This window comes from Magnolia sinica, chromosome 12 (assembly GCF_029962835.1).
Source record: "Magnolia sinica isolate HGM2019 chromosome 12, MsV1, whole genome shotgun sequence".
NCBI lineage: Eukaryota > Viridiplantae > Streptophyta > Magnoliopsida > Magnoliales > Magnoliaceae > Magnolia > Magnolia sinica.
Genome location: NC_080584.1, coordinates 81,925,944 through 81,948,624, shown reverse-complemented (window position 1 = coordinate 81,948,624; position 22,681 = coordinate 81,925,944). Strand labels below are relative to the sequence as shown.

General features: G+C 38.8%; 1 pseudogene; it reads left to right on the top strand.

The window, feature by feature from the left end:
- Positions 1-22,384, top strand: part of LOC131220329 (probable disease resistance protein At5g63020) — a 57,559-nt pseudogene extending 35,175 nt beyond the window's left edge.
- Positions 22,385-22,681: the final 297 nt, after the last annotated feature.

Below are 22,681 nucleotides of genomic sequence, written 5' to 3'. Positions count from 1 at the left end.
TAAACTGTGGGGTTCACCGTTATTTATTTATTTTATCCACTCCATTCATCCATGTTAACAGATAATTTGAGGTCTAAAGAACAAAAAGGAAGCATATCCAAAGCTTAAGTGGACCGCACCACAGGAAATAGTGTGATTGAACCTCTACCATTTAAAATTTCTTAGAGGCCATAGAAGTTTTAGATCAAGCTGATGTTTGCATTTTCTATTTATTTATATATTTTTGATATTATGAACAACCTTTAACTGTTTTTGGACAATCTGATTAGTCCGAACATGAAGAGTAAATAACTTCATATGTTTAAATCAAAATTCACTCAAATTGTTGATCAATCTTGTTTGCCCAATATCTTTCTCATATGTAGTATGATCGAGGCGAGTAACTAGTCAAATTAAGGGTAATGATCAGTAAAATAGAGTGAATGGACAGAGTCGATATATATATAATATATCAAGGTGGGCCCTACACGGTTAGAGTAACACCCACGAAGGAGTTACCTAAATAATGAAATGGTACTATAAAAGGTCACCTCATGGGAACTTCCCATGAAGTTAATCTGTGCGCCCAACCATGATGTGTGTAGAACATCAACACCATGCATTTGATGTGTTCCCTTTAAGTCCAAAAATCAGTTGTATACAAAACTCAGGTGGGCCATAGCATGTAAAATTATGCGAAGACATCCCTAAAACATATAATAGCATTTGGTGGGACACACATAATGAGTGGGTTGGATATGTGAATCACATTTAGTCAAGCCCAATATATGATTATGAATGTTTTAAGGAAACCCCTCCCCACTCCATTTAGGTGAGTTACAAATTACCCTTAGCATATTGAGTAAATTCTGTGCGGTCCACCATTATTTATTTATTTTATCCACTCCGTTCATCCATGTTAACAGATAATTTGAAGTCTAAAGAACAAAAACAAAGCATATCCAAAGCTCAAGTGGACCACACCACAAGAAATAGTGTGATTGAACCTCTACCATTGAAAATTTTTTGGAGGCCATAGAAGTTTTGGATCAAGCTGATGTTTGTGTTTTCTCTTCATTCATATCTTTTTGATATTATGAACAGGTTGGATGACAAATAAACATTATTGTGGGCCCAAGGAAGGTAATAACGGTGGAAATCATTATTTCACATTGTTTCGTGTGGCATGGTTCACTTAAGTTTTGGATTTACCAAAAATTTGGGATCAACCCACATCGTTCATCCATTTTTCGAGATCATTTTAGAGAATTATCCAAAAAATGAATCATATCCAAAGATTAAATGGACCGCACCACAAATAAGGGGAACAGATTGGCTACCTTCGGACACCGGCCAATGGTTGGTGGTTGGTGCTCTATGGGCCCCACCATGATGTATGTGTTTAATCCATGTCATCCATCTATTTTTAAAAATCATCTTACGGCATGAGACCAAAAATGAGGTATATCCCAATCTGAAATGGACCACATTACAGGAAACAATGTCGAATGAGCGTGAACCATTAAAAATATTCTGGAGGCCATAAAAGTTTTGGATTGAGATGATTTTCGTTTTTCCCTTCATCTAGGCCTGTATGACCTAATAAACAAATTGGATGTCAAATAAACAATACAGTGGGCCTTAGGAGGATTTTAGTGATGGATATCCAATCACTATTATTTTCATGGGGTGTGGTCCACCTGAGATTTATATCAAGCTCATTTTTAGGGATCAACCGTAAAATGACGTTAAGAAATGGATGGATGGCGGGGATAAAACATATACATCATGGTGGGACCCATAGAGCCTACCAGATTCAAAGCTCAACACTACCGGATCCAAAGCTCAACCGGTTGGTTTTTTATTGTACAGTGACAATGTGTGAGTTTTGTATTTGATGTAAAATGGTGGTGACTCATTCAGAACAATGGTGGCAATGAGATGGTGTTATCCAGACCATCTAAATGATGGGTCTAGTTGTAAATGGCTAATATTTATACTTTTTTCCTATAGAAGACTATCTTAATCATCTGTAAATGGTCCATTATATGTATGGCTTTTAATATAGTTTATTTTATAAATGATGAAAAACTCACAACTGTTGGATTTGAAAGTTACATTCATTTTAGAAGAGGATTTCCGAATCCATCTTCCAAATCCATCTTCCAAGTAGAGGAGGCCGCGCCTTCCTTCAAACAAAATTCGCTGGAATTCCTGTTTAGACATTCATTTACGTTGCCAGGAATTTGCGATCGGGAGATTTTCAGGTACCTCGTTTCGATTTCCTCCTCTTTTTCTTTCTATGATTTATCATAATAGAAGAAAATCTCTGCATTTTGGTGTAAATTTTCCGAAGCAGCGATTTTTGGGGTTTCATATACGCCATTTGATTTTTCCACGGTTTTTGCATTTTCTTTCTTCCAAATTTTTTGGTTTTCTCGAGTTTTTTTCCGTTTGAATGTCTCAAGGTCAAGACCCTAGCAGGTTTGGCTATGATTGATGAGGGGGAGCTTGATTGGAAAATAGTTGCAATATCGTTGGACGATCCGAGAGCTTCGCTCGTGAACGATGTTGCTGATGTTGAGAAACATTTTCCGGTATGAAATATTATCATTATTTTCTCCTTTGATAGTAGGTATTTTACAGATGTTGGATTAGTTATAATGTTGTGTCCTTTCTGGATTTTGGAGACAATATTGGATTTGTAATCATTTCCAGATATCTGTGAGCATAGCCCACATGGGATGTATGCCAAATGTGGATGGGAGCTTGTTTACCGGCAGATGAGAAATGATTGAGATTGGACCCAGCACTTTATCATTGCATTCTTATGGAGCAGATTTTGAGGATCGGGGTGTTTAGCCCATCTTATCATGTCAATTTTGTGGAATACATGGGCTCTGCTTCTGTGAAATGCAGATGTCCTCGTTGGATGATAGCAGTGAGACCACTCTGGGTCTCCTGGTGGATGGTCAGATGGTCCTGCATCATTAATGCTTTTTAATTTTTGAGGATGGAGATTGAAGTGGCATAATCCATATATCGTATTTGCAAATGTTTGATCATTGTGCGCTAATGCATAAGACTCCTTCACTTTGATTATATGGATAGATATTTTATTTCAATGAATGTTGACTTCATTTTCTTCTCATATGATTTTTTCAGCTTTCCTGCTATGTAGAAATTGTACTGATGCCACCATCATATGATAAAATGAAGATTCAACATTGTATTGTCATTTGTCATCTCTAGTGATGCACTAAATCAGTACTCACATGGAATGTATCATCTAATACACGCTGACATGTCTCATTTTGGAGTTTGCTGATACATGTCTGGAGACTGCTGCTTATTTCTTATGATGTGGTTTGAACCATGAAAAACTTTGTTCAAAGTTGGTGAGATACATTCAATGGTCATTTTCATTCACAACTTGGAATTATCCTCTGGCCCTTGATTTCATCTATTAGTTTGCTTTGATGCAGGGAACTCTCACTGCAATTCGGGACTGGTTTAGAGATTACAAGATTCCAGATGGAAAGCCTGCTAATAAATTTGGTCTTGGCAATAAGGTGGCCAGCAAGGTATATCTACTTTTGGTTCTGTTGTAGCTTTCGAGCTTTTCAATATTTGGGAAGTCAACTTACCATGTCAGCGGAACAATTACATTCACAAAATGTTGATTACTTGGTTTGAACTTTAGGCCAATCCATGTCGGCGGGACAATTACATTTAGTCATGTGATTAGCTAGATTTCCATTAGCTGGCCATTAATTTTGACTTATGGCCTGCCTAATGAGTAGATTGGCCCAATTTCTATAACAAGTTTCATGGTATGTGACTCACCTTTTGCATGTATTGAATATTTTGCAAATGCAACTCTGGTGGGAAAAAATGCAGAATGTGAAAGTTCATATATAGTTGCTGTATGTGATGATTTTGCGAACGCAACTCTGCCCTCCAATCATGTGCAAGGTATGTGCTACCCTCCAAACATCTAGATGGTCTTGACTGACATACATGAATGCTTAATGCACCATTTAAGAAACAGTGGATAGCATATATACAACTATGCTATTTTGAAGGATTGCAAAAGTCACATCCTTTTTTTTTTTTTTTTTTGAATGCAATAGTTGTGATTTTTTACATTCACTAGATTGAATCTGAAATGGTTTTTTATGTTTTAATTTTATTGTGATTTTCATTTGTTCTTGCATTAATGAATGGAATGTTGCTTTTCAGATTCTTTTCATTGAATCCGGATTATTTTTTTTTTTAATTTTAATTTGTTGAATTTATTTATTTTGGGTTAAATGAGAGAATAGCAACATTCTTCTTTTTCTTTTTCTTTTTCTTTTTGATGAGTAGACCAACCTATAAGGTAAGAGTCCAACATCATGGCCCCAACACCCATCCACCCCTTCCAACAGGTGCACCCGGCCCCATCAATTCTTTTAGATGTACAAAATATCAATTTCTCTCAAATCATCAGGTGGGCCACACAAATTCTTATTTGTTTGGGTGGCATATAATTGGATCTTTACAATGGATTGCCGATCTAATGATCCCATCAGCCTCAATTTTGAGCCATGAAATCTACCAAGTGGGGTTTAACTGATGAGTGATTCTAATCTTAAATAAGTATTCTTAGCTTATGAGTGTAAGCTTAGGGCACTTTTAAATTATATTCCTGGGAGTCATTCTCATTCTATAGTTTGAAAAGAAGAAAGACAGTTGGGTCCGCATTAGCATTCCCCAGTGAAACGGCAATCACTTTCCTTTTCTCTAATTTATTCCAATCTACTATGATGTAAAACCCAGTCTACCTAGGTATGAAACATCATAGGGTAATAAAAATATCTTAAATGTATATTTGTATGATGGATAACATGTGTTGGCTTGATTGATTTAAATTAAACATATATAGGAAATAAATATATTTTTGCCTCTTTTTTATTTTATATATATATATATATATATATATATGGAGGTAGCAAGAAACCAAGAACTGCGACAATTAGGAGTGGGTCAGTTCAAGTTGAAGGCTCTAAGGGAGAGGCCCCAAAGGATATGGGTGGAGGTAGTAAGTTTTTTAAAAGAGGAAAGTTTTTTAAAAGGATGACTGGGTCCACAGGTAAATACACCTGGGTTTTATATATGTTATGGACCTTTATCCCCAATTTTTCAGCCATTTATCTTTGTTTCATGCCTTCTTTATTTGCCCCTTACCCTTTAGTTTTTCCTTAGTATAAGGCATAATATGTAATTTTTCATTTTCTTCTAATATTATAAATAAGAGTGAGCTGGACATTCCAGCCCCATATGCTCTTTTTCTCACAAATTCTCTCCTGCTTCTTAACATGTTATTAGAGCCTAAGGGCTCATAGGATTTCTTAATCTTACTTTTTTGCTGGTATGTTCCTTTGTACTTGCAACCTTATTAGAATCTGTGACCTATCTAGCAATGTTACAAAAACTCCTATATTCTGTGAATAACCATTTTGTTGAATTCATTCTAACCCATTTTGTTGAATAACCAAACGCAAGGATTTTTTATTATTTATTTATTTATTTATTAATTATTATTGTTATTATTATTTTTTGTGATATGCAATAGCTTTTCAGAATTCATATGTAGGTGCATACTTGTGCTCATTCACATGGACTTTGACTATCTTTCTTAAATTTCTTTGGTTTTTCTAATTTTTGTATCTAATTTTGACTTTCTAGGCCCTAAAACAAGATTCGAGGTGCCGTCAACAATGCTAACAGAATCCTCCAGGTCAGATTATTGATTGGACCTGATTTTATTTAAATGATCTTGATAATCCATTTTATTTAAATAAGCAGACCCGGATGTGCGTCGGAGCTATCCGGATGTTGAGCGGGGGTCCGTGAAAGGTGAGAATTGCTGTTATGACCATGATGAAGTTGTCCATTTCCTATGGACAACATTGGAGTGGCTTGGCCATTTGGACAGGCCATATTTATGTATTTACTCGAAATTGATGGAGTAGACCCGGATGTGCGTCGGAGCTATCCGGATGTTGAGCAGGGGTCCCTAGAAGATGGGAACTGCTGTTATGACCATGATGAAGCTGTCCATTTCCTATGGACAACATTGGAGAGGCCTGGCCATTTGGACATGCCGTGTTTATGTATTTGATCAAAATTAATGGAGCAAACCCGGATGTGCGTCGGAGCTATTTGGAAGAGCGGGATTCCCTGGAAAGAGGGAACCGCTATTATGACCATGATAAAACTGTCCATTTTTTATGGACAGCATTGGAGGGGCCTAGCCATTTGTGTCGGATGGCCGTCTTTATATCTGTATTTGCTTTGCAGGGACCATACCCTTAACCTAAACCAAAACCTATGACCTAAAACCTTAACCTATAACCTAAACCTCAACCTTACCTAAACCTAAACCTTAACTTAAAACCTAAACCCAAACCTACACTTAATCCTAATCTTAACTCCCTAACCTAAACCTATACCTAAACTTGAAAACCCAAACATAAACCCAATCTCGAACCCGAACCTAAACCTTAACCTTAACCTATTCTCAATTCCCTAAACCTATATCTTATAACCTAAACCTAAACCTAAACCTTAACCTATGCCTATAACCTTAACCTAAACCTAAACCTAAACCTATAACCTTAACCTAAAACCTAAACCTATAACCTAAACTTAAATCAAAACATATAACCAAAACCAAAACCAAAACCTATATCCTAAACCCAAATGCATTCTCAAATCCTATAACCCATAATCTAAACCTAAACCTAAACCTATAACTTATAACCAAAACCAAAACCTGTAACCTAAACCAAAGCCAAAACCTATAACCTAAACCCGAACCCATTCTCAAATCCAAAAACCTATAACCTAAACCGTTAACCTATAACCTAAATCAAAACCTAAAACCTAAAACCTAAAACAAACCTAAACCTAAAACCAAAACCTAAAACCTAAACCTATAATCTATAACTTAAATCAAAACATATAATCAAAACCAAATCCCAAAACCCAAACCTAAACCTAGAACCTAAACCTAAACCTATAACCTAAACTCAAATCCCTAAAACTAAAACTAAACCTAATCCTATAACCTAAACTCAAATCCCTAAACCTTAACTTATAACCCAACCTCTTATAACCTAAAACTATTCTCAAATCCCAAAACCTATAACCTAAACCGAACCTTTCCCTAAACCTATAACCTAAACTCAATTCCCTAAACCTAAACCTAGACCTAAACCTAACCTATTCTTAATTCCCTAAACCTATATCTTATAACCTAAACCTAAACCTAAACCTAAACCTAAACCTATAACCTATAACTTTAACCTAAACCTAAACTTAAACCTGTAACCTATAACCTAAACCTAAACCGAAAACCTAAATGTATTCTCAAATCCCTAAACCTAAACCTACACCTAATCCTAATCTCAACTAGCTAACCTAAACCTAAACCTAAACTTGAAAATCCAAACCTAAATCCGATTTTGAACCCGAACCCGATTTCCTAAACCTAAACCTTAACCTATTCTCAATTCCCTAAACCTATAGCTTATAACCTAAACCGAAACCTAAACCTAAACCTAAACCTAAACTTATAACCTATAACCTAAACATAAACCTAAAACCTAAATGTATTCTCAAATCCCTAAACCTAAACCTACACCTAATCCTAATCTCAACTCCCTAACCTAAACCTAAACCTAAACAAGAAAACCCAAACCTAAACCTGATCCTGAACCCGAACCCGATTTCCTAAACCTAAACCTCAACCTATTGTCAATTCCCTAAACCTTAACTCATAACCTAACCTAAACCTAAACCTAAACCTATAACCTAAGTGTATTCTCAAATCCTTAAACCTAAACCTACATCTAATCCTAATCTCAACTCCTTAACCTAAACCTAAACCCGATCCCGATTTCCTAAACCTAAACATTAACCTATTATCAATTCCCTAAACCTAAACCTAAACCATAACCTAAACCTAAACCTATAACCTATAACCTTAACCTAAACCTAAACTTAAACCCGTAACCTATAACCTAAACCTAAACCCAAAACCTAAATGTATTCTCAAATCCCTAAACCTAAACCTACACCTAATCCTAATCTCAACTCCCTAACCTAAACCTAAACCTAAACTTGAAAACCCAAACCTAAACTCGATCCTGAACCCGAACCCGATTTCCTAAACCTAAACCTCAACCTATTCTCAATTCCCTAAACCTTAACCTATAACCTAACCTAAACCTAAATCTATAACCTAAACCTACACCTAATCCTAATCTCAACTTCCTAACCTAAACCTAAACCCGATCTCGAACCCGAACTTGATTTTCTAAACCTAAACATTAACCTATTCTCAATTCTCTAAACCTATATCTTATAACCTAAACCTAAACCTAAACCTTAACCTTAACCTAAACCTAAACCTAAACCTATAACCTATAACTTTAACCTAAACCTAAACCTAAACCTGTAACCTATAACCTAAACCTAAACCTAAAACCTAAATGTATTCTCAAATGTTTAAACCTAAACCTACACCTAATCCTAATCTCAACTCCCTAACCTAAACCTAAACTTAAACTTGAAAGCCCAAACTTAAACCCAATCCAGAACCCGAACCCGATTTCCTAAACTTAAACCTTAACCTTTTCTCAATTCCCTAACCTATATCTTATAACCTAAACCTAAGCCTAAACCTAAACCTTAACCTAAACCTAAACCTAAACCTGTAACCTATAACCTAAACCTAAACCTAAAACCTAAATGTATTCTGAAATCCCTAAATCTAAACCTACACCTAATCCTAATCTTAACTCCCTAACCTAAACCTAAACCTAAACTTGAAAACCAAAACCTAAACCCGATCCCGAACCCTAACCCGATTTCCTAAACCTAAACCTTAACCTATTCTCAATTCCCTAAACCTATAGCTTATAACCTAAACCTAAACCTAAACCTAAACCTGTAACCTACACCTAAAACCTAAATGTATTCTTAAATCCCTAAACCTAAACCTACACCTAATCCTAATCTCAACTGCCTACCCTAAACCTAAACCCGATCCCAAACCCAAACCCGATTTCCTAAACCTAAACCTTAACTTATTCTCAATTCCCTAAACCTATTGCTTATAACCTAAATCGAAACCTAAACCTATACCTTAACCTAAACCTAAACCTATAACATATAACTTAAACATAAACTTAAAACTTAAATGTATTCTCAAATCCCTAAACCTAAACCTACACATAATCCTAATCTCAACTCCCTAACCTAAACCTAAACCCAAACTTGAAAACCCAAACTTAAACCTGATCCCGAACCCGAACCCGATTTCTTAAACCTAAACCTAAATGTATTCTCAAATCCCTAAATCTAAACCAACACCTAATCCTAATCTCAACTCCCTAACCTAAACCTAAACTTAAACTTGAAAACCCAAACCAAAACCCGATCCCGAATCCGAACCCGATTTCCTAATCCTAAACCTTAACCTATTCTCAATTTCCTAAACCTAAACCTATAACCTATAACCTTAACCTAAACCTAAACCTTGTAACCTATAACCTAAACCTAAACCTAACACCTAAATGTATTCTCAAATCCCTAAACCCAAACCTACACCTAATCCTAATCTCAACTCCCTAGCCTAAACCTAAACTTGAAAACCCAAACCTAAACCCGATCTCGAACCAGAACCTGATTTCCTAAACCTAAACCTTAACCTATTCTCAATTCTCTAAACCTATAGCTTATAACCTATACCTAAACCTAAACCTAAACCTAAACCTATAACATATAACCCAAACCTAAACCTAAAACCTAATATATTCTCAAATCCCTAAACCTAAACCTACACCTAATCCTAATCTCAACTGCCTAACCTAAACCTAAGCCTAAACTTGAAAATCCAAACCTAAACCCGATCCCAAACCCGAACTCGATTTCTGAAACTTAAACCTTAACCTATTCTCAATTCCCTAAACCTATAGCTTATAACCTAAACCTAAACCTAAACCTAAACTTAAACTTTAACCTAAACCAATAACCTATAACCTAAACCTAAACCTAAAACCTAAATGTATTCTCAAATCCCTAATCCTAAACTTACACCTAATCCTAATCTCAACTTCTTAACCTAAACCTAAACCTAAACTTGAAAATCCAAACCTAAACCCGATCCTGAACCCGTACTCAATTTCCTAAACCTAAACATTAACATATTCTCAATTCCTAAACCTATAGCTTATGACCTAAACCTAAAGCTTAACCTAAACCTAAACCTATAACCTAGAACCTAAGCCTAAACCTAAAACCTAAATGTATTCTCAAATCCCTAAACCTAAACCTACACCTAATCCTAATCTCAACTCCCTAACCTAAACCTAAACCTAAACTTGAAAACCCAAACCCAAACCCGATCCCAAACCCGATTTCCTAAACCTAAACCTTAACCTATAACCTAACCTAAACCTAAACCTATAACCTAAACATAAGCCTAAAACCTAAACCTAAACTTAAAATCGAAATGTATTCTCAAATCCCTAAACCTAAACCTACACCTAATCCTAATCTCAACTCCCTAACCTAAACCTAAACCTAAACTTGAAAACCCAAACCTAAACCTAATCCCGAACCCGAACCCGAACCCGATTTCCTAAACCCAAACCTTAACCTATAACCTAACATAAACCTAAACCTATTACCTGCACTTATAACCTAAACCTATAATCTAAACATAAGCCTAAAACCTAAACCTAAACTTGATAACCCAAACCTAAACCTGATCCCGAACTCGGACCCGATTTCCTAAACCTAAACCTTAACCTTAACCTATTCTCAATTCCCTAAAGGTATAACCTATATACTATAACCTATAACTAAAACCTAAACCTTAACTTAAACCTATAACCTAAGCCTAAACCTAAACCTAAACCAAAACCTATAACCTTAATGTTAACCTATAACCTAAAACCTAAACCTAAAACTTAAAACCTAAACCTAAACCTGTTTTAATGATCAGTTTTATTTTTAAAAAGTGTCCACTTTTTTGGAAGAAGTTTATGCAATTTTTCATGATTCTGAATTATAATGTTTTGTTGATTTAATATTTTTTTTCAGGTGAAAGACACAAAAAGAAAATTGTTGCTGATTTTTTTTCTTTTTTTATTTATGATGTTAAACTTATATGTATTTATGTGTGGATGAATGTAATGTGGATAAGATTGCTTGTGTTTAGATGGATGTAGTTTATGTTGGATTTATGTGGTTTGGGTTGTTTAGATGGATGTAGTTTATGTTGGATTTATGTGGTTTGGGTTGTTTAGATGGATGTGAATGTGAATATGATGAAATATATTATATAACAGGTGTATATTAGGAAGAATATGATGAAATATATTGTAACAGGTGATCTTCTCAAATTCTCAAAAGGGACGGTTCATGACAGTCCTTGTAAAGGACGGTCTATGGCCGTCCTTTGAAGGCTCATAAGAGACGGTCCATAACAGTCGTTTTTAAGGACGGTCCATGACCGACCTTTTAAAGGACGGTCTATGGCCGTCCTTTGAAGGCTTATCAGAGACGGTCTACGACAGTCCTTTTGAAGGACGATCCATGACCGTCCTTTTAAAGGACGGTCTATAGCCGTCCTTTGAAGACTTATCAGAGACGGTCGACGACAGTCTTTTTTAAGGACGGTCGATGGCCGTCCTTTAAAATCTTATAGGGGACGGTCCAAGACCGTCCTTTTTAAGGACGGTTCAGGACCGTCCTTTTTTGGGACGGCCCATGACTGTCTTTTTTTTCGTCAATAAAAATGACGGTTTTCGACCGTCCTTTAAGTAATACGACACGTCAAAATTTGACGGCCCTTGCGACGGTCCATGACCGTCCTTTTTGGCCATTTGAGACGGTTTTGGACCGTCCTTTTTTCGCAGTTTTGGCGTAGTGATGTACATATCCCTGAAAACCCAAAATCAAATTATAGTTTTTTTTTTTTTTTTTTTTTAGAATTCAGTTCAATCCAGATTTTGCCGTTAAGAGTGTGTTTGTTGTATGAATAGCTGATAATCATTATATAAACATTTCTACTTTGAGTAGGAAAGAAGAAAATCCCAAAAACCAGATCAGTAAATACTACAATGTTCAGCAATTGTTTAATATAGAAGTTCATACAGCAAACCCATTTGAGGCCCATCAGATCAATGGTTTTAATAACGTATTTAGAGGCGACCAAGGTACAAAATATTACAAGAATGGTAGGCTTGGATGTGCCTAGTCATTAGGCCTTTGGGCTACTTGAGGTCTTTTGGCTCGCTCTGTTAGGAATAGACATAACTCAGCCCATGGGTCACCAGGAAGTCTTTTGGCTCGCTCTATTCTTTTGAAAGATAAACTGCAATCGAGTTTCATATATTAAGTTACCAAAATTTACTGCCTTGCGTATATAGTTTGTGTAATGAGAACTAACCTGCAAATGATGTGTTTCTTAATCCTGAATGAGCATATGTTAGCTATATTTAAAAAACAATAAGAAGAAGAAGATCAAAATCAAAATCAGTATTAAAACACCAAATCAAATAAAAAAAGGATTTTACTGGAAATCTCTGCATCCAAATCAAAAAGAAAAAATAACCCAATTGAAAAATCATCAAAAGACAAAAACCCCAATTCTGATAGAGCAATCCTGTTGGATAGGTTAATTAGATGCCACACAAATGGTGGGGTGGGCCTCATGCCACACAGAGACTACATAGATGTTACACAAATGTTTTAGGAATGCTCATTTTATCTATGAATGCTTAATTTTTGAATCTTCTTTTAAAAAGTCGTAAAACTTATAAGCATGGAGGACAAACTGCTACATTGCTACCTAATTGGAGAGCTCGGACTGAGGTCGATTACTTAGCATGCAAAGTTGCAGGAAGAAAATTTTCCAGCCAAAAATTCAAATGCATGTTAGATACTACACTGGTGATTAGATACATGTTGCCAAAAGAAAATGTATTGGTAAAAGAAGCAAAAAACCCCAGTCCCACCATTTTCGAGGTTGAACCAAAACCACCTCATACCAACAAGTGCAAGCTCCATTCAGAAACATGCACAATTATATTAAAAAGAAAATACTATGTATTTTCATACGTGATAAAAAACATTATTAGAGAAATGAAAATGAAACAGTATCCGAGTTCAAAGCACTACCAACAATTCAAAAACAGAAAAAGCTCCACCACAAAATGACAACAACAGTTAAAAGAAAAACAAAAATAACATTTAACCAAAAAAAAAAAAAAAAAAACTAGAATCTGACAATGTATAAATGGATGAGACTAAGATGTGGATTTGCTAAACCATTAGCACCAGTGAAACCAAAAAGATGCATCATGCATCACCACCCAGAAGGGTAGATTCATATAGTTCACCACTTAAAATGGTGGTGAGTGGTGACATTTCAACATGGCACATGGCACAGCCATATGGCAATCCAGAATTGCTGGCGGAGCATAATCCTAAAAACTACACTGAAAATATGATAGAAACCATCTCATTTCGCCCTCAATTGGACAAGTAGGGTTGCTTGATTAGTGTGGCGTTAGAGATATGATCCATCCAAAGTGTGCCCACAGTCCTGATGATCTGGATAGGATAGACGTACATGAGTGCCACATTTGAGGATGTAGAGACACCACCATTTTCAAAATGGTACTGAGCTATCATAGGAGTCTGGCCCACCAAGAAAAGCAGAGCAGTAGATTAGCAAAGGTAAACTAAAATACATCATTATGGTGTAGAGAACATACAAAATAGTCACTTAAATATATCCAGACAAATCACAGTAGCACTTCTCTGACATTCAAAATTTCAAAACCAAATTGGAAAAAAGAGAATCAAAGTAAACTCAATCAGACTTTGTTACTAAAAATCCAACAACATACGAATTCAGCTAAACCCATAACAGAAACAGTACTCAAACTTTAAAAAAAAAAAAAAAAAAAAACTTATAGTGCTCCAACAACATACGAATTCAGCCAAACCCATCACAGAAATTTCTCCTTCCAAATGGCTCTTTATCCATAGCAAATCCTTCCCTTAGGATTTAGTTGCCCTAAAAAACTAACAAAATCAATCATACGCTAAAAATGGAGTGAGAAATTCCATTTTAATACATGGTCTAAAGTGGTATATGTGTGAGATCACTGCCTCTTATGAGGTGGGTCTATGTTGATTGTTCCCCTCCCATATATCAGGCTAGTCCACTCATGGATGGGCCAAAAAAATATGAAAGAAACAGAGAGATTAAATGTACAATAGTGGTACACGTTATTGATTGAAGCGTTTCTTCAAACAACCAAAATGCAGATGTCAGCGGCCATGGACAGTGGCAGATATGGCCGCTGCTGCGATGGCTGCTGCCCAAATTTTGATAATCAAAATGGGAAGTGACAGAGACAGAGATGAAGGGAGAGAGATCGAGAGAGTACCTTCGATTTTCTCTTCTTTCTTCTACTTTCTTCGATTAGAGACAGATAGAAGAAGGAACAACACGTCGAAGAAAATGAGGGAAAGAGAGATCGAGAGAGAGGGAGGAGAGGGAGATCGAGAGGCGGAGGGAGAGGAAGGGAGAGATATCGAGAGAGTATGAGAGAGAGAGAGATCGAGGACGGGAGAGGGAGAGACGAGATGGCAGAGATGGAGAGGGAGAGGGAGAGAGAGATAGTGACAGGTAAAGAGAGATAGGGCTTTTATTTATTTATTTATTTATTATTTTTATTAAGTCGACCGAGCATCCGACAATCGGTGATGGGACGCCGCTAAAAAAGTGTCGGATATGCCCAACTTTCTTGTAGTGACATCAATAACCGCCTCATCGAAGCCCAGCTCTTCGACAATGTTATTTGGGTGAATGTGTCAAAATCTCTTACCTTGGAGAGACTACAAAGCAATATGGCAAAGGCTATCGAATTAGATTTATGTGATGACAACGACGAAGACAACAGATCGATAAAGATATACGCTGCTTTGAAGAGGAGGAAGAAGCTTGCACTCATCTTGGATGACATGTGGGAAGCATTTCCGCTCAAAACTGTAGGAATTCCTGAACCCAACAAAGAAAATGGATGCAAGCTCATAGTGATTACTCGATTGCGAGGAGTCTGCTGAAACATGGAGACACAGAGAGACATTGAAATCAAGTTTCTCAATGAAGATGAAGCATGGGACTTGTTCAGAGATAAAGTTGGTGATGTCTTGCTTTCTCCTAACATCAATGACATTGCTAAGCTTGTGTGCCAAAAATGCAATGGCTTGCCCCTTGCAATCATCACAGTTGGACATTCTCTTAGAGGAGTTCATAATGCTTGGGTGTGGAGGAGCACCTTGAATGAATTGAGAAGTTTGAAAGTTGCTGAGATTCAAGGTTTTGAATCCAATGTTCTAGAGAGGCTAAAGTTCAGTTACCATCGCTTACGAGATGACAATATCCGAGCTTGTTTCTTGTATTGTGCATTGTTTCCGGAGGATCATGCCATCCCCACCGAAGAGCTTATAGATTATTGGATTTAGGAGGGATTAATAGACAGAGCGGGAAGTCGACAGTACCAGATAAAAAAGGGCCAAGCTATATTGAATGCACTCCGGGACTCTTGCTTGTTAGACAACATTGTCGACAAGCACAACATCGAGTGCATCAAGCTGCATGACATTGTTAGGGAGATGGCCATCAGCATCACGAAGGAAAAACCACGGTTCCTGCTTAGAGCTGGCATTGGATTGAGGGAGTTGCCAAGGGTGGAGGAATGGATGGAAGAAATTGAGCGGATATCGCTGATGAAAAACGACATAGAAGTTCTCTGGGACCGACCCAGGTGCAAAAAACTCTCCACATTGTTGCTGCAAGAAAACCCTCTTTCTTCACACATCCGATCTTCCTTCTTTGAATCCATGCCAAATCTTAAAGTTCTTGACCTATTCTATACAAACATCGATTCGCTTCCTTCGTCACTCTCTCGCCTAGAGAACCTCCGTGCACTGCTATTATGTGATTGTTCCAAGTTAGAGACGATGCCTTCACTAGCAAAGCTGACTAATTTAATCGTGCTGGACCTCTCCAACACTTGCATCAAAGAGCTGCCAGAAGGAGTGGAAGTGTTGGTGAATCTCAGGCGCCTCGACCTCTTAAACACGAGGAATCTGCAGAAGTTCCGGCAATGGGGGAAACTTGAAAGCTTCTATCTCTGGGTGGGCCAGGGTCCGTTTTCTCTTGCTTCCTCTAGGCTGGATTACTCAATAGAGATTGCCTCCTCCAGGCTGGATTACTCAACAGAGATCACCCGCTGCTCTTAAGGTGCTGAAGATGGGTCCCACATGATCCCTAGCAACAATCTCCAGCTGAACCTCCAAGGAATCCTCCCTAATAACACGCTGTAGCTGAACCACCAAGAGTGCAGTGGCATTGCCTCCTTGTCGTTACTGTTGAACCTGAAGCAGTTGAAGGCATGCACCTTGATAAATTGCAATGAGGTTGAGTGCATCGAGTGCATCGTTGCGGACGGGAACAACATCTTGCAGACCTTAGAAGAACTGACCCTAAGGGACCTACGCAATCTACAGGCAATCTGCAAAGGCTCCACGCCAAGTGGGACCCTCGCCAATTTGAAGTCATTGCATGTCCAGTGGTGCCATTGTTTGAGGAATCTGTTCTCATTGGGGCTATTCCAGTAGCTACAAAACCTTGAAGTGATCAAGGTGGAGCATTGCCGTCTCATGGAGGAGATGGTAGCAGGAGGAGATGATTGCAGCGGTTCTCCGAATGTCGTAACACTCCCAAATCTAAAGATTTTGCACTTACATTATTTACGTGAGTTGAAGAGCATTTGTGGTGGGACATTGGTTCGTAACTCGTTAACCACGATCATCATAGAAAACTGCCCGAAGTTGAAGAATCTCCCTCTTGCTTTAGCTGGCTTACCGCCCATCCTCAATGGAAAGATCTTAGGGAGTAGAAAGTGGTGGGCTGCATTGGAGTGGGATGACCCGGAAACAGAGACCCGCCTCCAAACCCTTTTCCAAGAAAATCCATAGTGACATGGTAATGTTGCGCAGCACGTCAACAACGTAGTGAGCCTAGATCCAATCTCAGGCCTCACCCACAAATGATAAATAGGAAGAAATATAAACTAGAAATAGATCAAAGCATTGAAAACAAATCATAAGACAAGATATACGTGGACAAACCCCAAACTAGGGTAAAAAAACCATGGATGCAAACTTCCACTATGAGCAACGAAGATTACAAAGCATTATACTAACCTCTCCCTTGGAAGCACATAGAAAACCCTTTGCCCACACTTTAGAATCATTTTCCTTTGCTTTTTTTTCTCTCACTATGAAATACCCTAGGAACCCCTGTTTATAGTTTAGGAAACTCCCCTTTTCGCATCCCAGTTGCGAAAGGACTTGCGACACGAAATCCGCGTAAAAACGTGGAACGAATCTGCGTAACCTCAACTGGTCGTGCAGGCTGCACGACCGGTCGAGAGGACCCCACGACCGGTCGAACACCTCGGGATAAAAAACAGTGCTCGATGGACTTTGAGTCGAACCGGTCCACGACCGGTCGAGCTGGACCCTACGACCGGTCGAGCATGGCTCACGACTGGTTGAGGACGGTCCCAGATGTGGCTCCACATCTTAACAATCTCCCACTTGGAGACACATCGCCTTAAACCTTCATCTTCTTCATCCAGAGTGCATCACCTCCCTGTCTTCAAGTCTGAAGACCAATCAAAGCTGAACAAAGCTTTAACTTCTCTTGTGTGACCGCCTTGGTCAGCATATCCGCAGGATTCTCACTTGTATGAATCTTCTCCAGAGCAATCGATCCATCTTCCAATAACGAACAAATGAAGTGATATCTGATGGCAATATGCTTAGTCCTTGAATGAAAGGCTGAATTCTTAGCCAAGTGTATTGCACTCTGACTGTCACTGTACATCTTGCATTCTGCTTGCTTCTTACCCAACTCTTCCATGAAACCTTGCATCCACACCATCTCCTTGCACGCTTCTGTAGCTGCAACATATTCTGCTTTTGTCGTAATGATAGATACTATCTTCTGTAACTGAGAGACCCAACTGACTACAACACTACCTAGAGTAAAGACATAACCTGTAGTGCTTCTTCTGCCGTCGATGTCTCCTGCCAAATCTGAATCCACATAGCCATGTAGCTTTATTTCTGATCCACCATAGCACAGCCCTACATCCTTAGTACCTACCAGGTATCTAAGAATCCACTTTACAGCTTCCCAATGTTCCTTCTCGGGGTTGTTCATGAACCTGCTAACAACTCCCACTTCTTAAGCAATGTCTGGCCTCGTGCTCATTATAGCATACATGAGACTTCCAATAGCTGACGCGTATGGGACTTTAGCCATGTAGTCTCGTTCCTCCTATGTCTTTGCACCTTGCTCCTTAGATAGCTTGAAGTGGTTGGCTAATGGAGTGCTAACCAGCTTAGCACCTCTCACATTGAATCGATCAAGTACCTTGGCTATGTACTCTGCCTGCGACAAAACTAGTTTCTTGTTTTCCCTGTCACCCTTTATCCTCATGCCTAGGATTTATTTTGCAGCTCCTAATTCCTTCATGGCAAATTCTCTAGACAGTTGTCTTTTGAGATCTGAGATGTCCTTTATGCTTGAACCGGCCACAAGCATATCATCAACGTACAGAAGAAGGATGATGTATGTCGTATCAAACTTCTTCAAATAGCAACAATGGTCTGCATGACATCTCCTATAATTGTTTTCCGACATGAAACTGTTGAATTTCTTGTACCACTGCTTCGGGGCCTGCCATGTAGACTCTTCTTCAGTCTGCACACTTTGTTCTCCTTTCCTGGTGCCACATATCTTGTCGACTGATGCATATATATATCTCTTCTTCAAGGTCCCCATGAAGAAAGGCTGTCTTAACATCTAGCTGCTTTAGATGTAAGTCCTCTGTATCCACTATACTCAAGATCATACGAATCATAAACATTTTCACCACAGATGAAAATATTTCAGTGAATCGATACTTGCCTTTTGTTGAAACCTTTTCACAACCAGTCTAGCCTTGTACCGTTTCGAACTATCGTGCTCCTCCTGCAATCTGTAAACTTACTTGTTATGAAGAGCTTTCTTACCCATAGGTAGGGTGACTAACTCCCATGTACGATTGGACTCAAGGGAGTCCATCTCCTCATCCATGGCCTGCTCCCACTTAACCCGTGTATCTGTCTTTAATGCCTCTTCAAAACATTTTGGTTCACCATTATCTGTCAGTAGTAGATAATGTAAGGAGAGTGAATATCGGACCGTGGGTTTCCTCTCCCGAGTAGACCTCCTCACAACCGGTGTATGCGGCTCTGCCTCATAATGCTCTTGTGTATGATCATCTTGTGGCATTGTAAGACCCATGTCCTGTAACTCTTCCATCTCTACGAATACTTTCTCCTCGGCCTTATTTTCCTGTACACTGTCCTTATGTATCACTTTTTCATTGAAGACTATGTCCTTGCTTCTGATGATTTTCTGATTTTCTGCATCCCAGAACCTGTAGCCAAAATCATGTTGCCCGTAGCCTATAAACGTACACCTCCTGGACTTCGCATCCAGCTTATTTCTATGCTCTGCATCAATGTGAACATATGAAGTGCAACCGAACACTTTGAGATGTGCAAGGTTCACTTCTTTCCCAGTCCACGTTTCTTCTGGTAGCCCATCATCCAATGGTGCTGAGGGACTTCTATTGATGAGATATGCGATAGTATTTACAGCATCTACCCAAAAGGTCTTGGGCAACTCTTCATGTAGCCTCATGCTCCTGGCGCACTCAAGGATGGTCCTTTTAATGCGCTCAGCCACACCATTCTGCTGTGATGTCCCTGGAATCATTTTCTGATGTTTGATTCCATTTGCTGCACAATACTCCTCAAATCTCTTATCATAATACTCTCCCCCATTATCAGATCTGAGACATTTTACTGTTCTACCTGTTTCGTTTTCTACCAAAACTTTTCACTTCTTAAATACGTCAAATACATAGTTTTGTACTTTAAGAAATAGACCCACAGTTTTCTACTAGCAACATCAATGAAGGAAACAAAATAACGTGAGCCACCAAGAGATGATACTTGAGCCGGTCCCCACACATCAGTGTGTATAAGCTCCAACAGATGTGTCTTTAGAGTGCGTCCTGTATTCTTGAAACTTACCCTCTTCTGCTTACCATATACGCAGTCCTCGCAGAATTCCAAGTCAATAGACTTCAGTCCTGGTAGCTTCTCTTTTGACAATAGCACTTTCATCCTTTTCTCACTCATATGTCCTAACCTCTGATGCCATAACTGGCCATTCACTCCAGTTGATGCGACTGAGAGTGAACAATACGATCCTGAAGTCGCGTATAAAGTACCTTCCTTTTTCCCTCGAGATATCACCAAGGCACCTTTTGTAGTCTTTCAGGAATCACTAGTGAATGTCGTCACATAACCGTTATCGGCCAATTACCACACTGAGATCAATTTACGTTTCAAACTCGGTATATGTCTGACATCCTTCAATTTCAAAACCGTTCCGTCTTTTTAATTGACATGAATGTCTCCCTTTCCAACAATACTGCACGGCTCATCATCACCCAGGTAAACTCTCCTAAAGTCACTTGACACATAATCACGCAGAACTTCCTTACATGAAGTGGCATGAAACGAAGCACCCAAGTTTATAATCCAAGACTCATTCCTCACATCAAGAGACAAGATTAAGGCCTCTGTGTCACTCTCCTTAGATAGATTCACTGAATCCTTCCCGCCTTGAGAGCTTCCTTCTTGTTTCTTGAGCGTCCTGCAGTCACGTTTCATGTGCCCCTTCTTGCCGCAATGCCAACACCCGTCTTTGTCTTTCGGTCCCTTGGACTTCTTCCTCGACTTAAAACACCCGTGTTTGTTGCCTCCTTTGTTCAACGATCTTCCTCTTCCTTCAACATTTAGAGCATTCCCTGAATCCTCTGAAACTCCTGATGCCTTTCTTCTAGATTCTTTGCTAAGAATTAGATTGGCCACATCATCAAATTTTAACTTTGTCGACCTGAAGAATTGCTCACAGCAATCACCAAACCATTCCATCTATCTGGTAAACTGGATAAGATCAATGACGCCCTTACCTCATCCTAAAAAATAATGCCAACGGATTCCAACTGGCTCGTGACTGTATTGAACTCGTTTAGATGTTCAGCCACGCTCCCACCATCTGACATCTTCATGTTGAATAATTATTTCATAAGATGAACCTTGTTGGATGCTGAGGGTTTTTCATACATGGTGACTAGGGCTTCCATTAATTCTTTTGTCGTTTTTACCTTGGATATATTGAAGGCGATGCTCTTAGACAAAGAGAGTCGGATCGTTCCTAAAGCCTTCCTACGCAGGAAAAACCACATTCATCATCTGTCATCTTTTCTGGTTTCTTCTCTTTTCCTCCTAGAGGAATATAGAGGTCCTTCTGATACAGATAATCTTCGATCTGTATCTTCCACAAGGTAAAGCTTGAACCATCAAACTTCTCAATTCTAGTTTTCTATTCTTCCGTCATCGCTTCCAATAGAACTAAACCAAAAGCTTTGATACCAATTGTTGCGCGGCACGCCAACAACGTGGTGAGCCTAGATCCAATCTCAGGCCTCACCCACAAACGATAAACAGGAAAAAATATAAACTAGAAATAGATCAAAATATTCAAAACAAACCACAAGACAAGATATACATGGAAAAATCCCAAACTATGATAAAAAACCACAGATGTAAACTTCCACTATGAGCAACGAAGATTACAAAGCAATATACTAACCTCTCCCTTGGAAGCACATAGAAAACCCTTTGCCCACACCTTAGAATAATTTTTTCTTATTTTTTTCTCTCACTATGAAAAACCCTAGGAACCCCTGTTTATAGTTTAGGAAACTCCCCTTTCCGCATCCCAGTTACGAAAGGACTTGCGACAAGAAATCCGCGCAAAAATATGGAACGAATCTGCGTAACCTCGACCGGTTGTGCAGCCCGGTCCAGAGGACCCCACAACCGGTCGTGAATGGGCCACGACCGGTCGAACACCTCAGGATAAAAAACAGTGCTCGCTGGACTTTGAGTTGAGCCGGTCCACGATCGGTCGAGCCGGACCCTACGACCGGTCAAGCATGGCTCACGACCAGTCGAGGACGGTCCCAAATGTGGCTGCACATCTTAACAGGTACCTTATCAAGGTTGGAGCCCTCTCAAGAACTTCATTTCCAAGCAGTGGCAATAGTAACAGACGCGGAGCAAAAGGCAGAGCATAAGTGGCTCACATGATAGTTGAATGGGCCTCTCCTTCGCCTTTAGGAGGGCCTACCAAAGCTCTTTGGAGAAGCAATTGGAATGGGTGCGATTCTCAAAACGTAGTTGGTGGCCTTTTTTTATTATTAATTTTTATTTTATTTTAAATTCAGGTTGTAAAAGCTCATGGGCAGCATGGACCATGGTTAAAAAACAAACTTAACTCCATGTTCATTTGGGGTTGGGTCGGGTCAGGTCAACTTAAAGACTCGAATTGACTTGACTCGATGGTTAATAATTATTATAAAGAATA